Raw genomic sequence first — 16,209 nt, forward strand, 5'->3', positions numbered from 1 at the left:
ATACCCTGTTTATTTAAAAGTATGTATGCAAAAGTATAAGAGTACTAGGTATTTTGAATTAAAATATAAAAACTGTTACAACTAGAATCCACCGGCATCTTTCCAGTATCCAAGTAGACTAATACCCAAAGTTCAATTTGAGTTGTTATGGTAACTTTCATTCTTGGTATAAGAATATATATATCTATATCTTGTGTCTGTGTGTTCAGACACTGGTAGTAAATACAGTATGCAAATCCTGAAATTCTGAGCTTTCTTTGTGGATCCTGAAAGATGCAGAGGAGTAATTCGTTTAGATTTTGAAGAGTGTCAGCTTTCCTATCCTATAGGCATAGAGGATCTCCTTGCTGTGGACCTAATTCTCTGTGTGGCCCACAAGCCTCTGCCTGCTCTTTCAAAACCTTGATTATCACAGTGGAATCAGTGCAGATAAAAAATACAGGATGAAATCTTCCAGGATCTTCCACTGGTTCTTTTTCAGCTGCAGCTGAGGAAGACACGAATGGTTAGGGATTCAGGGATGATTAGTGTTGAGATGACACTGCTAGGAATGGGTAAGTTTAATCCTTTCTCTTTGCAACGTTTCGTTGATTACAGTTGTTCCCCTGAAGCAATTATTTGACTTTAGGGCAAAGCAGGCAGGTATTACATACATATTTTATGTTTGTCCTGCACAAAATACAGCAGCTGCAGGAGAGTGTTTTAATTAGGAAATTAGTACAGGGGAAAGATTTAAAAGGGAAAAAAGCCTTCAGTATTACATCTTAAAACACTGGGAAATCATATTCACAGATCTTCCTCATCATATATAGTTTGGCCCTGGGTAAGTCTGCACTGGAACTATTCCAGACTAAAATGAAAAGTACCCTAAGTAGTGAAAGGCCAGGGTTCCTGCAGGGTTAAATACAGTCCTGCAAAATTATCTCTCATGGATTGAGGATAGGCAGCCGCCTTCTTCCAGCCAATGCTACACTTGGCTGGTTTATGAGCAGCACGCTGGGAGTGGAGGCTTGGTACGCTCAAACAAGGTAACGGGGCCAGGATGAAGACGTGACTAGAACAGGACAAAAACGAAATTTAGATTAAATTATTATACTAATAAGTTTACAGCCCATATATTGAATAAGTTGACCCTTTAAAAAGTACAGTTCAGCAACAGGTTTTAGCAGGAGTCTTGGCAGTGCGCTGGATAATTTCAAAGGGTTTTGCATCCTTGTTCTCTTCTCTCACTGGTGTCCCTTTCTTTCTCTTTCTCTCTCACCCTCCACCACCAAACACATCCACCCCAGCAACTCCCATCACCACCCCAATGTGCCATCCCCTCTTTCTAGAGTCAGGCTAATTCTACTTCTGAAGAGCAGAAACACACAAAACAAGATGATTCTAGGAAGGAGGAGGAGAAGACATCTCTACATATTTCAGCAGAAAAATGCTGCCTGTGGTCATTGATTACCATACATAACCACTGAGACTGGTATAGTGGTTCCCTGACATGGAGCAGGGCAACCCACAGTCAAACCTCCATTTGCCCAAAGTGTGTGACTTGGGATCAAGTATTATTTCTTGGGCACACCTACCATAGAGGGTTGTTGTGAGGGGAGACCCCCCCCCTTATGCTCTCCTCTCAAGAGCTCAGAGGAAAGGCAAGAGATAAATATAATAAACAAACGTTTTCCTAGTTCTTTCAGGGTTCTGTGTTGCTTTCTTTCCTGTTTGGAGGGCCTAAGGTGTTTTTCTGCTCTCTTACAGCATACATTAAACTCAAAAAGTGAGCAAATAATTCATACCATTCCTATCGGAGTGATCTCCTTTCTCTCTAAACTACCGAGAATAATATTTGTGTCCATAATAGCCACAGGCAGGTATAAAAAGCAAAACGTACTTCCTAAGACCCCCTGGAAAATTTCACATACACTTTTATTTTTCATAGGGCAAGCCTTGTCTTTGTTATATAAGGGTAAATAATCATTACAATGCTTTCGATATTCGCTAGGGCTGGGAATAAATTTTTTAAACTTCAGACCTATCCGAATTTATGCACAAGTCACTTTGGTAGCCTTTATAAAAAGAAAGATGGGAAGTGCTCTTTCCATCAGGTGACCCTTGCATTAAGAAATGTGTAATAGTTCTGGCTCTTTAATCTTTTTAAAACTTCTTCGGCAATACCTGTGCTACAGATTAGCTGCAAGCAGTAGACAAGGGTGGCTTTGAAATCTAATCCCAGTGCAACAGGAGCCAAACATTGACATTTGACGTATGTAAACAGCTTCAGGAAGCCGATATGCACAAACAAACATAGCCAGGAGCGTGTTGAAATGGCCACCATCAAATCACTATTGCAGCCTGTCTTAAAGTTAAACTTAAAGTCAAGTCCCTCTGGCACAAGCTCAGCTCCTGGTGACTTCTCATAAACATGTCAGTGTGGTTTTCTGGCTACAGTAAGGAAGTGGTTTGCCACTGTCTTTGTCCAGCTGGATTTTTGGATCATACTGAAAATCAACATGTTCACAGTCCTAGGATTTCCTGCTGATCTCACATGCAAGTACCAATTTTATCCTTCTAGCTGAGCTTTCCCAATTCATCTGTGTCTGTGTGTTTGTGTGTGTGTGTGTGTGTGTGCGCGCGTGCGCGCGCACATGTGACTTCGAGTCAGTCTTGACTCCTGGCAACTGCCTGGACATGTGCCTGCAGTTTTCTTGGCAGGTTTTTCAGAAGTGGTTGGCCACTGCCTTCTTCCTAGGGCTGAGAGAGAGAGACTGGCCCGAGGTCAGCCAGCTGGCTTTGTGGCTGAGATGGGACTAGGACTCTCGGTCTTCCATTTTCTAGGCCAGGATCTTAACCACCACACCAAACTGGCACTCATTTCCCAATTTAGAACCTGCTTATTGTGCTTGGTCTAATTTCCATCCAACAAGATTGCTATCACATTAGGATATTTGTTTCAGTTCAGCTTTAGGGGCTACAGTTTCAGCCCTATTTTGGAATAAGCTCCTGTTATTTGTTTGTTTGTCAAATTTCTAAAGCCACCCAACTGCATAATGACTGGGAAGCATACAATATTAAAAACAAATAAAGACAAGATAACCAACAAAAAATAGATGTCCAGAGAACCAGAGAAAGAGAGCAACATTTCTCCATGCCTCACCCCCAATATTCCCAAAGCCACACTTCCTAACCCAGAGCCTGGGGGAAGAGCCAGATCATCAAGGCTCACTTAGACCAGACCAGTAGGAGCCATTTGAATCTCTGGTGGGATGCTGTTCCAGAGGGTAGGCACTATGACAGAGAAGACCTGCTTCTTGGGTCTCATCAGGTGGTACTGTTTAATTGTTGGGACCTGAAGCATGCTAACTGTGCATGATTATATAGGACAGCATAGCCCAAAAGAGGCAGAGAGTCCCTGAAATAACCAAGCCCTGCCTATGCCATTGACCAGCACCAGAATTGCACCTAGAAGCCTACTGGCAACCAGTGCAGCTCACGAAGCAGAGGTGTTACATGGGCATAATTTGGCAAAAGCCATAGCAGTTCATGCCATTGCATTCTGGACCAGCTGCAGCTTCTGAGTGGCCTTCTAAAGCAGTCCCATGTAGAGTGCACTGCAATAGTCCCCACACAAGGTGACCCAACCGTGAGTGGCTGTGGGAAGGCCTCATAGTCATTCATGCTTCGCTAGCATGCCACAGAGGCCTTTGACTGTGCTAGCACCTTTAAGAAGCAACTGAAGAAAAAGAAAAGGAAGGGGGAAAAGTAGGAGGGAGGAGGAAAACAAAAAGAAGTTCCCTCCTCCCCACTTTAGCTGCAATCCCTTGACATTGTTTTACCAGTTCATCCATCTGTGTTATTGAAGAAGGGGTACCTTGAATTTTCTGCCACCACCCCCTGCCAAATTTGGTTGCTCGTGAAAGAGGCCAGCCACTGATTTTCCATACTTGTGACATTTTTCCCTACCCTGCCAGATGTCTGTAGCCGGTAGAACTGAAGCTTCAGTGAGGCCAAGTTCCCATTCTCCAATTTCACGAAACTCTTCAAATGTGTACTAGATAAATTGGAATTTTTATTTTTATTTATTTATTATTCAAATTTAATTACTGCCCATATCCCCCAAAAGAAGGAATACTATAAAAGGTTATCAGGTTCTGCTCTGGAAGTTATTTAGAAAGGAAATGAGCCTGAAACACATTGAAGCAAAATCTACAGCTCTGTTCACGAAGGAAAGTCTGCTGTGGTGTAACGAATCCTGCTGAACATGCTCAGTTGGTACTCTTCCCATACTGATTTCAGAAAAGTTCCTCTTTAACCCCAAAGAGCAAAAGTTGAGTAATGTTATATATGTAATTGGATTGTTACTTCACTTCTCTATAGAAAGGAAACGGAGTCCTTTTTCTTCTCAGGACTGCCATAGGTAAGGCTGTGCTTGCAGTTGAGCACCACACTGGGGAGGCTGAATTCAGTGAGCAGGGATGTTGCTGCTACAGAAAACATAAGCATTGCCTCCAAGATCTAGCAAGAAATGTTTGCCTAATGATTTTTAAGATTTCAGGTTTTGGAGAAAATATATTAAATACATTTATATTCAGTTTTGCAAAAGCTATGTAAGTCTGGGTAATGAATTCATAAGTAAAGGAATTTGATTCTGTGGGCCACCAAGGAACAGTACTGCTGTAAAGTGGGTTCAAGGATCCAGCCTAGGAGTTCTGAGCACCAAACAAACAAACAAACAAGTGGACATTTGATGGCTTGGACAAGAAAAGATTCTCCTGGTACTGAAATATGACAAAACTCAGACTTGCGCTGAAGTGAAAACAACACTGTCCAAGAAATCAGATAATGTTAACTGAAGATGATATTATAACAAAACTTTCTTGGGGCTCTGTATCACTTTTTAATGCTCAGAACTGACAGTATGGTTTCTGGAAGCCAGGATATTTTCCTTATATGGGGGACGTGCCTAGTGTCAGCAAAACCGCGACATCTAGTCATCCTACTGCCATTGCTGCCATTGTTCAGAGATGCCACAGTCCCACTAGAAAGATCTGGCAATGATGAACAGAGTTGCTGTAGCCTGTCCTCCCCCCACCCCCAAAACTCCATCTCATTTCCATTTTCCATGACAGTCTCCTCTTCAACAATCTGGCTTGGGAATTTAAAACCTTAGGTGGAGGAAGTAAATTCCTCTGTGAATAGGCTGGTGTTACTTCTCATCCTTCAAGTTATGGCCTTCTAAATCTAGCATCTTCTTTCTATATGTCTCCTTATTCCAGTTGCCGAGGAATCTGTTCTTATTGCATGGGTCAGAGAAGTTGCTTCCTCAATTGCTCACTGTTTTAGTCATTTGTTATCACATTTGTTCTGATCATGGCCACTCCAGGGCCTTATTTATGATGGCGCAGACCAAGCATACCCAATCAGGTGCCTAAACATGCTTCCTTTTAGAAGACTACATTGGGTAGGAATTCTTTGAATTGCAGTCCCAAGACTTCTGTAGGGTGCCATGTTGAAGAACGCTGGCGTATATGAAAAAGTAGCAAGGAGAAAAACTAAACATCTGACAGATATGATACGTTTTAGCAGAATGAGTTTGGCCTTAAGCTTGACTTTTCTGAAACAACATAACCTTAAGGAATCATGTGAGAAAAATGTCTGAATCTCTATTGTGAATACAGCCTGCTTCCAATTAGCTTCAGATTTGTTTTGTACTTGGGTTTTTAAGCCGCTCCTTAACTGACTGAAATTTTCCCCCAACGGAAAGTATTTATTGTTGCCTCATTAGAAATCTAGGTAGTCAGTCTAGCTGTTAAATTTGCAAATAAATAAATAAATAAATAACCCATCTGTCTCTTAGGACAAGAGATATGAAATGATTTAGCCATAGCTTCATAAACACGTTTTATTGACTTCTTCCAACAAAAAAAAAAAAAAAAAAAAACTGAGGCAAAAACCCATTCCCTTCCATTCTCCCATCATAATCAAACAGAAGGACATTTATCAGAATGATTTAATCATTTGGGATACACTTTAACAAATATATTTCAGTGCTACTTTTCCTTAACCTCTAAGTGCCTAATCTTGTATTTAAACCAATTTACAGCAAAATGCCATGCCTGAGCATTCAGAAATAACTGATTTCAGTAAGTTGGGTCCATAGCTGAAATTATGTTCCACTAAAATCAATAGGACTTAAGTTACAGCTAATTTGTCCCATTGATTCCTTATAAGTTGTAAGTTCAGTGTGGATCCAATCAACTGGGGCATAATCCTATCTAAGGGCACATCAGATTTCAACTTCAGGCTGAAATAGAGCACACTTACCATGGAATCAGTGTTACTGTGCGTGCTTGCTCTTGCTCAGGCATGCATAAAGTATGCAGATAACGTCATTAAAATAGTGACCAGCTGTCAAGCTTCCCAGGTAGACCAGACAGAAAACACAACCAGATAAGCCACTTCTACTTCACTGTAAGGCTACATTAACAGAATCTTGCAAGTCTGAAAGTATAAATCTCTTGCTGTCTCCTTTACAGTCTGAGAAGTTAGGAAGGGTCCCTTCTGAGCTTCTTTCTCCACCCATTATGCAGCTGTGGGCTGTGCCCTCTCTTATCTGACTGTTCCCGAGGCAGCATCCCTTCGTCGCATCTTTCAAGGTCTTTCTCACGTACCATTGCAGCTCTAGACAATCAGAGGAGTACCAGTTGGATAACCAAGGACCAAAGAAGCACACATGTGCAATACCTTTCTCCATTTTGCAGTCCAAATATCCCTGGTTACCTTTTTCCTCTCAGGCTTAAGGAACAACATAGCACTTGTCCCCAACCACCCTTTGAAGTAACAGAAAGATACTAATTGGCCTCAAATCATCCAATGAGTTCATGACTGAATTAAGAGGAGCTAAATTGATGGCTCTGCAGTCCTCATCCAGCACAGTAACCACTGCACCGCCTGGGGCTATCCACCTGGTTTTGGCACCAATCCTTTTTTATCTGAGCAATTATTTCTATGAGTAATTTCAAGGAAGCAAGAGATACGGCCCTACTTCTTCCTTACAAAATGTGGTGACAAATTCTCTGAAAAAAATATTGCGAGTGGGGAAGAAATTCTCCACCTGTTGAAAAACTGGGCCACATCTGCAAAGAACATTTAGTACTGTAAAATGTCTGTTCAGCCCTCTTGAAGAGCCATTTCATATTCATATATTCTCCCCTCTCTCAGCTACTTTCCATTCCAACAGTGCTTCCTTTCTCATCCTTCCCCTTCCCTTCTTTTTACTTCCCATGAAGAAAGCTTTATCAATTGGACAAACATCACCGCACAATTTTATTCCCTGTCCTCCCATCCCTGTTCAGCTTATGTAAGGCTGAGATTGATACACAGTAGCACACATTAAACAGAAAACTGGATTGATGAGCCTTGTCGTTACACTAACTCTTAATGCCATTTCATGTCCCCTTTGAGAGTAACTGAATGATGCTGAGGGAAACACACACACACACAGAGAGAGAGAGAGTTTTGGCATTGTTCCTTTCCAGTGAACTTAAGAACACTCTGCTTTGCAGCAATATGCATTGGTGGGGGTGGGGCAGAAATTACTAAGGGGCATTAACTGGTAAAGTTCCCAGGGAGTCATCAGCAACCATTTAATAAAATATGAAACAACAGTGACAGAATTGTTCCATTTCTGCCAAACCAGGCCACATCTGTTACTGGAACACCACACAGCCTATGAGAGTAAGGGAAGAGATGCCCTGTCCTCAAGCTAGTAACACTTGTTAAGCACAAAGCGTTGAACCTCTTCATCCGGCTGCCAACCTGCAGCTCCCTCTGTGGAGCCATTTCATCCATTCAAAGACCTCAGCTTACTAGAGACCTGCAGCTGATCATCTTGTAGATAAACAGGTACGTGAGGAGCAATGCAGCTAATCCTTGAATTTCTTTGACCTTCCAGTTTCCAAAAAAGTGCTTATTTGATCCTGGTTTACAAAACAATCCCTCCTCCTATTTCTAGGCTGTGCCAGGGTGTTCCTACTACCCCATTTTATTTTATTTTACCTTATTTATTTATATAGTGAGAACCAGTTTGGTGCAGTGGGTAAAGCACCAGGCTAGAAACTGGGAGACGGTGAGTTCTAGTCGTGCCTTAGGCAAAGCCAGCTGGGCGATCCTGGGCCAGTCCCTCTCCCTTGGCCCTAGGAAGAAGAAGGCAAGGGCAAACCACTTCTGAAATCTTGCCAAGAAAATTGCCGGGCCCAGTCCAGGCAGTCACCAGGAGGCAATACTGACTCATAAGCACAAATATATATTACCATCAGCTGTCCCTCATTTCTAAGGCTTTGTAGTTTCTTTTGTTCCTTCCTCAACTCTCTCTTTGGCTGTTCCAACCTGTTTCCAGTGATTCTGGACCGCCTTCCTCTTTTCACAAACGCTGCTTGGTCTTCTGCTTGCCAGTTCTTCAACCACCATTGGCAGGAAAACAGAAGATAAGTATTAACATGAAGACACCTCTTTTCTGTATATTTCGTAAGGGGGTTATAAAATTCTCATTCATTTTCCTATCTCAATTATTTCTATGTGTAATTTCAAGGAAGCAAGAGATATGGCCCTAGTTCTTCCTTCCAAAATGTGGTGACAAATTTTCTGAGAAAAATATTGCAGGTGGGGAAAATGAATTCTCATTCATTTTCCTGTCCTGCCTCTACTTCTTTCTCTGCATATCCAGTATCTCTCTGTACCTGCACTACTGCCTCCCTCAGCCAACACCTCCCTTCCCACTGTTTTCGTTGTTCTTGCTTCTTTATTTGATAAAAGCTGCTTATATAATCCTTACTTGTCTAGTTTGATCCCCCAACAACTACTCTGTGAAGTACATTGAACTGAGAAAGAAGCCTTCTTCAAGCATTCACAGGACTCCAGGATGGCCTGGAGATATGTAGGTAAGTTCATATGATCCACTGTTCACACCATGAATAGTTGTACTGGCATTCAAGCTGTTGAGATTTATATGCAAACATTCCTACCATCAGATGGCAGAATGTAGCCAAACTTGATCTCAAGATAATGAACCAGAGTTGAACCTACTTATCAGGATGGGAGACCACTAGGAAATACCACAGCTATAGATTAGACTGAGCAGTTGAAAATACCAGCATGGAAGAAGGCAGGGACAAGCTACTTTTGTATCATTGCCATGAAAACAATATAGATGTGAAGTAACCAGGAGTCAATTTCAACACAACAGAGACTTTATTTTTGCCTATTGATTCTTCATGGTCTTTGACTATAGACCCAGGTTTTAGATGTAAGTATGAACTGGTCTTAGATATTTTCATATACACAGAGAAGATAGTGCAATATGAATCATGTTTATTAAAACTATTTCTTAAAAAACCCAAACTTTATTTTATGACATCATGGGCTTTACAAAGATATAGTGTACTTACCGATTAGAGTGAGTCACCACAAAGACTCAAAGTAGCTCTACATACAGAGCAAATCCTTTTCGGTACACAAGGCCCATTTTCAAAGCACAGGGTATCCAAAGAGTTAACTTCCTCCTATATCTCAAGTGGGTGCTTAAAGGTATCTTCCGCATACCCCCTTAAGGATCTTGTGGCCCAAGTTTCTCCTTTCTTGGACAGGTTTCAAAGACCATGTGCCAATGACAGCCCCTGAGTCAGCGTGCAAGAGCCTCTCCATGTAATGAGAACCAGGCACATCTCTGGTTTTATTATGACTACTTACAAATAAGAATCAGATGCAATCTTTTGCTTAGTCCAGTGAAAACTGTAATATTCTCACAAATAGGGTAGAGAATATTCAGTGGCTGTTTTTCACTCAACCCATTCCCCCCCCCCCTGCTAGGTGTGTATTTTTTAATAAAATGTATCCACACAATTGACAGTCTATCTATTAATTCAGCTGCATTTATAGATCAGGCCTTTGGTGATCATGATTCTATTCCATATATTGTAATGGCTAGTAACATTCCATGCCTTGACATCAGCTTAGCCAATGACCTCAGAAGCAGTCGTGTAAATAGGTCACAGTTAGTCTTCATCCATTTCCTTATTTTGGAATACCTTACCTGCTTGGACTTATCTCAAAGACAAACCAGATGAGCTACTCCAGAGAAGAAATGGAGTCCCTATGGGAGGGTGGCGGTCTTTGGCATGACTTTCCAAGAATAAGTGGTTTGTGAATTTCACTTAGAAACTGCACAATAGAAAATTTATTGTTTGGAGAAAAAGAAGCTGCAGCAAAGATAAGGATGTTTTTTTTTTTAAAAAATGCAAATATATCCTTTATTTGCCATCTCATTCTCATTTTCAGTGTGGATCCTTTGTTTAACATTTCAATAGATTGGCTTTAATATTAACATACTGCTTAATCAGATGACTAAATCCAGCCCAGAAGACCTGCTGATCTAGGCAGAAAATACTATTTCACAATCAATGTTCCTTGGATTCTGCAACACTTTTATTTCCAAAATGAGTGTAGTTTTAAAATGTAGATGTAGAAGTAAACGGTATCACTAGAACTAAAATCCTATAAGCCTAAAATGTCCTTCTAATCATTCCCAAGTTGGCAGATAGGCAAACTTGCGCTTATATTTGACAGCCTGCAACTAAAACTGGTTTATACACCTTATACACCTCCACACCACAATATTATTGCTGTTATTATGTCATTTATATAATTCAATAACGTTGTTTCCCTAGATATGTGTTAGATGCAGCAAACTCACATCATAGGGATATTAATTAAAGAGAACAATGGGGGTGGGGGAAGTGTGCTATGGATGGGTTAGGCTCGATTCATGAAACAAGTATGACTTTCAGAGAACTGCTGGCATAATCTCATCAATCCCTCCCCGTGCACACTTGTGGGTATCCAATATTTTAGGTTTCTTTGGCTTGCATATTCCACTGATTTCTTTTTCCATTTCCTTCAAGAATGCATTGTATATTCTAAGAGTGTCAGACTTTTCTGGCAATGTTTCTTGTACGTCCGCAGATACACTTTCAGAAACAATTCTGCATGGCCAGTTTTTCATCATTTACAGATCCCAATGCAGAATATTCTTAAATTTATAATTGGGCTTCACACAAGATGCCTGTGGGCAGTACAATCTTTTAACACTTAAAGTAAAGCCCAAGTGGTATATAGGTTTGTCTTCCAGATATCCAAAAGGAATGTTTTTAAAAAATTGGCAGCCAAAGTTATTTGCAAATTGTTTTTCTTTTAAATCTTGGTGTAACATCTCTGAGAAATAAGGGGTGCTGCACAGAACTTATAATTAATGTATCATTGTGAACACAGCAAATGCAATTTGTACTATGAGGTATGATCAGATGATACCCAGGCTGTTTCTAGAGGAAAATTGTGAAGTATTAGAAATCAGGAAAAGAAAAGGAAAAAAAAGAATAATGAAATGAGTGGCTATGGGTTTGATTTTATTTACTGACTTACTGGCCACTTTAGCCCATCATGTATTTTACATGTCAGTGTGATAGGGATTTGCAACAATATATAAAATTACAGTTGCCAGGATGCCAGGCAATTCCTTCTGAAGAAAAAGAGAGTTTTGCCTGTGTACCATCTGGGGAAAACCTATAGTTCAGCGAAAGCATATATGATTTGCATGCAGAAGGCAGGGGTAAGTAGGTCTTAGCCACATCCCTGAAGAAGTAAGATCTCCTTCAAGTTTTGAGGTGTTCTTTCAATGTTCCCATCTAGCTTTCAAGCCCTGGGATTATTTGAAATTCTTTCGAAGTGCTAACCAGGCCACTCTGAGCCCAGCAAAGGGAAGGTGGGCCCTGCCACTTGCTAGGACTGAACTTGGCACCAAATCCAGAATCTCACAGCAAAGGGCGGGGTTGGGGAGGGGCAATATTTACAAAAGTTTTTTCCAAATAAAAATGGTACTTATTCCTAAAATAGGTATATGTCATTTTTAAGGGAATCTCGTAAGAACACCAACTGGTCTTGGTTAGTAAGACCAAGGAGCATGCTGCGATGATAAAGCCATTGCCTTAGAATGGGAAAATCACTGCCACTCAAAAAAGAAATACTGGGATGAATGGACCATTCTGAGCTGCATATAAGGCAGCTGTATATTTTCTATAATTTATGGCCAGATTAGAAGATAGGGATAGCTGGATCAGTTAATTTCACTCTCTCCCAGTGCCTCATTTTTTCTCATTTTTTTCAGCTGAGTTCACCCTATTATTGCATCACTTTGAGATGTTTACATTTCGGTATGTACTTCTCCTAACTGTCCATTCTTGTATACATTTTTTTTTCATAATATATACATTTTAAAATTATTTTCCTAAAAGAATATATTTTGCACATTTTTTTCATCTCATATTTTTTTGAATATGTTTTTAAGTATACAAAATCATGGAAAAGTGGAAATTCCAAAAGGTAACTGTATTTTAGTTTGTGTATTGTTCAGCAGTATGAAAATTAAGGTTCACCATTTTTAGTACACAAGAGTGATAGTATAGTTTAGTTCACATAAAAAAGAACAGAGCTAATATCTCTTTCTAAAAAATCAAAACACTGTCTAACAACTATTAGTTAATTACTACAGACTTAATGTAGAATTCCTTAATTCTAAGGACGAAAGTATGGGAATATTAATTAAAGGAAATGTTTATTCAAGGGAAACACACACATTATTAATCTCCAGATGGCAGCTATAGAAATACGTTGTAGGAAGTATGAAGTGCCTTGGGACACTTTAAGGACTCACACATTTTTACAGTGCTAGCTATTTTGAATTGCTATCAGATGAATTAAGTATTACCCTGAATTACATCTCCCTGTCTGGTTATTCTGAAGCACACAGACCACATGACTGGGAGAATGATAAACCGTAAAGTCAGGGAGGAATGAAATGCAGGACATAGGAACAGTAATAATCACACTATTAAAAATGGCATTCACAAAACAGTTGCAGATTCCACAAGCCCTTTTAAAAAAGAGGAGGTGGTGGTGGTAGTGGGTAGTAGTGGGGATACGTGGTATTTGTTTTAGTCCTATCCCTTTAAGCCTCATCTTCATGTTGAGAGGAAGCATCTGCAGGTAGGTATAACTTTGGCAGAATGCAGTTATAATGCTCAGCAGAATTGTTTGTGACTTTTTGACAAATATTTTCAAAACCCAAGGAAACAACAGAAACTTAGGAGACAACTCTGGTTTTCAGGATAGCATTCCCTTGGCTGCACAGTTCCTTGATATTCTTTTCAATGGTCATGATCAATTAAACACAGAATTGATCTAAATGTATCACCTCCCATTGCAGGCCTAGGTGGATTTTTATTTCATTTTATTTTTATTTTACATTTGGAAAGACAAAACGGAAAAGCAATATAATTGCCTCCTCCTTTCTTCTGCCAAAGGATTACATGAAAACATTGGAGTGATCCAACATAAAGTGCTCCAATGAACACATAGGATTGTGGTACTCAAGTGCTGTTTTATGAAATATTCTTAGTTTAGATGCTGAAGATTAAAGAGGTACTTCTAAATTCTTTTATATAAAGCAGGTCTTCTCTTTTCCTTCTCTCTGTTTTCCCAAGATATCCTTTGTATACTGACTTGTATCCATGGAAATAGTATTTGCACACAAAATTGTGATCATCTGGTAGCAAGCCCTTCCATTTGTATGAATAGAATCTTTTTATCTATGGTGATGAAGATTTAAGTGACCAAGTCTTCCTCAATCAGTGAATGGATATATCTTTCAAAATAAGGTAGGTAGCTCATATTGGATTATCTTGTCAGTCATCTCCAGGCTCCTGACAAAGGAAGAGGATAATTTCTTATTTTAAAATTGTGTACTTTAGTTCACGTTAACTAGGTTCGATTAAAAATTGTTGGGCACCTGGACTCCATCAATTCACCTAACTCGATTAGAGCAGGTTCATGATACAACCAAGCAGAATGATAATTATTTATCCAAGATAATAAGAATCAAACATTTCAAATTTACATGGATTTTTATCTTGTGGTCACATTCTGAACTCTCAATGTGGGCAGAAAGTAGAGCTCAACCATTAAAATAGGTTTACACTATAAATTCCAAAGTAATTTTCCTCTCTATCTCTATGGTAAGATTTATCCTAAGGATGTCCATTGCTAATGTGGTGTTTATCCAGAATGAACAGAAGAGCTTTGAGCAAAATATCTTATTTACTCTCTATTGTAAATTCATTTACTTTCATAACTGCATCTGTGGCATGCCAAGCAGTTTTCCATTGTCATAATTTTTAGCAGAAACTAAACAGAGCAAGGACACAAAAAAAATCTATAAAAAAAGATTATCATGGCAGAAGAAGCATAAGAGTTTGAAAATAAGCATAAATATATTCAAGTTTTAGAAAAACCAAGTGGAAACAGAAGGGACAATCAGCCCTTGTCTTTTCCTCCCCACCCTGAAGAAAAAAGAAGAAAGAAAAGTTACAGCACTCAGCAGATTGTCTGAACAGAAGGCTGGAAAGTCCCAAACAGTGACACACATATTTCATGTGAAATATAATTTTCACACCCCAAACGCTTTCCAGTACTTGTATGCAGCTGACTGGTCTGTCTCTAAAAAACTCCATCATTCTCCTTTGCAGAAATTATCTTTGACTGTTCTATTGTTCCTTGGGAATTTTGATTTAATTATGTATTCTGTAAGAAGCCAGGAATACGCTTGAAGAAAGGATATCCTCCACCATGTGCCATCCAGATGTATGAGCATAAGCCAACATGGAAATTGAAATGCCAATACATCTTATGGCACCAGGATTTATCTGAGTATTTAATCCACAGTGGCCTAGTATGTGATGGGTTATGAAATTATTTATTGTTGTTGTGTCAGATACAGTATGCCCATCAGTTTGCTAGTGAGAGCATCTACATTGGGGTTGTGGTGGGAAGTGTAGAGGTAAAACCCTCTTTCTGACTTACTAACATAATAACCCAAATGAGCCATCATTTTGGCTGCTGCTAATTTTTTTAAGGCCATCCAGCTAAGGCAACCAAGTGGCCAATGTACCAGAATACACCTTAGAGGCATTCCCTCAGATTGTCAAATCTCCCGTAGATCTCAAAAACTCCTGATTTCAGTGATCCTGTCAAAGACTAGCCAAAAGGCCTTGTAGTAATTGCTTCTCTTGGCACTGAACCTGGCATCAAAAGAGGAAGAGAAGTGAGCTTGAGAAGATAAAATACTTTTTGCAGATATAAAGCAACCTTAGTTGTGATGAAGAACAGCTTTTCAAAGGCTAAGCATCTGGTTCTATATATGTATCTCCCAAGATTTAACCCAGAGCCTCTTTCTCATGCCCTTTTGTAACCGACTGCTTGCAGTTCATTTCTCGCGCTGGGAGGCCAGCTACTTGTACCCTATGTTTATAAAACAGGCATGTCTGATCTCAGGCTTCTCACTGCTTGCCTCATCAGCAAAAGCACTCATCAGTCTTACACAAGATCTAATGAAATTCCAATAATCTTGCACCATGTTGGTCCAACATCTCATTGATCTTAGCAGGGAGAGTTATCCAGGCTATTGCAGGTCATTGCACAATAGTGTCTGGGATCATAAAACCTTGGGAACTCCCAACCCAGTAATTGTCTGAAATTATTTAGCTATGACTGAAATCTACCACAAAACCCTGCCTAGGGTCTTGTCCATATCAAGATAATGAGCACTAAAATGAAGGAAGGAAAGTGTGACAATCAGTGATGTTGATGATGGGTCTGTAGCCTGGGGCTTGTAGTGATGGGCTAGAGCAGAACAGAGGGGCTATGTTTCCTCTTAGGTGAACACCAACTGCCTATCCCTAGGAGCCACCTGGCCCAGTCTATCTATATAGCTGAGAAGCAGCTAGAAGGGGAGCTGCTTCCCAGAATGAAAGCAAGTACTGCTGTTTCCAACAATGTTGGGCATCAAGGGCTCGGGTACCATTGTTCACAGACTCAGACATATAGACACAAAGAGTAGGGGAACCCAAAATTCAACACGAATAAATAAAAAAGTAGACATGTGCTTTTCATTTCTATTATAATCCAATTTATGGAGTTGGCAAATCAGACATTTTAAAAATGTGCTACATACCCATTGCAGATATATAACATTTCACAGGCAATTTGATTAGAGTTTGATTTTTTTTTTTAATCCTGTCTTTTCTTTCTGCTAAAAAAATGAGCAGCCCAAACTGC

Source organism: Candoia aspera, chromosome 1, assembly GCF_035149785.1.
Source record: "Candoia aspera isolate rCanAsp1 chromosome 1, rCanAsp1.hap2, whole genome shotgun sequence".
In the NCBI taxonomy this organism is placed as follows: domain Eukaryota; kingdom Metazoa; phylum Chordata; class Lepidosauria; order Squamata; family Boidae; genus Candoia; species Candoia aspera.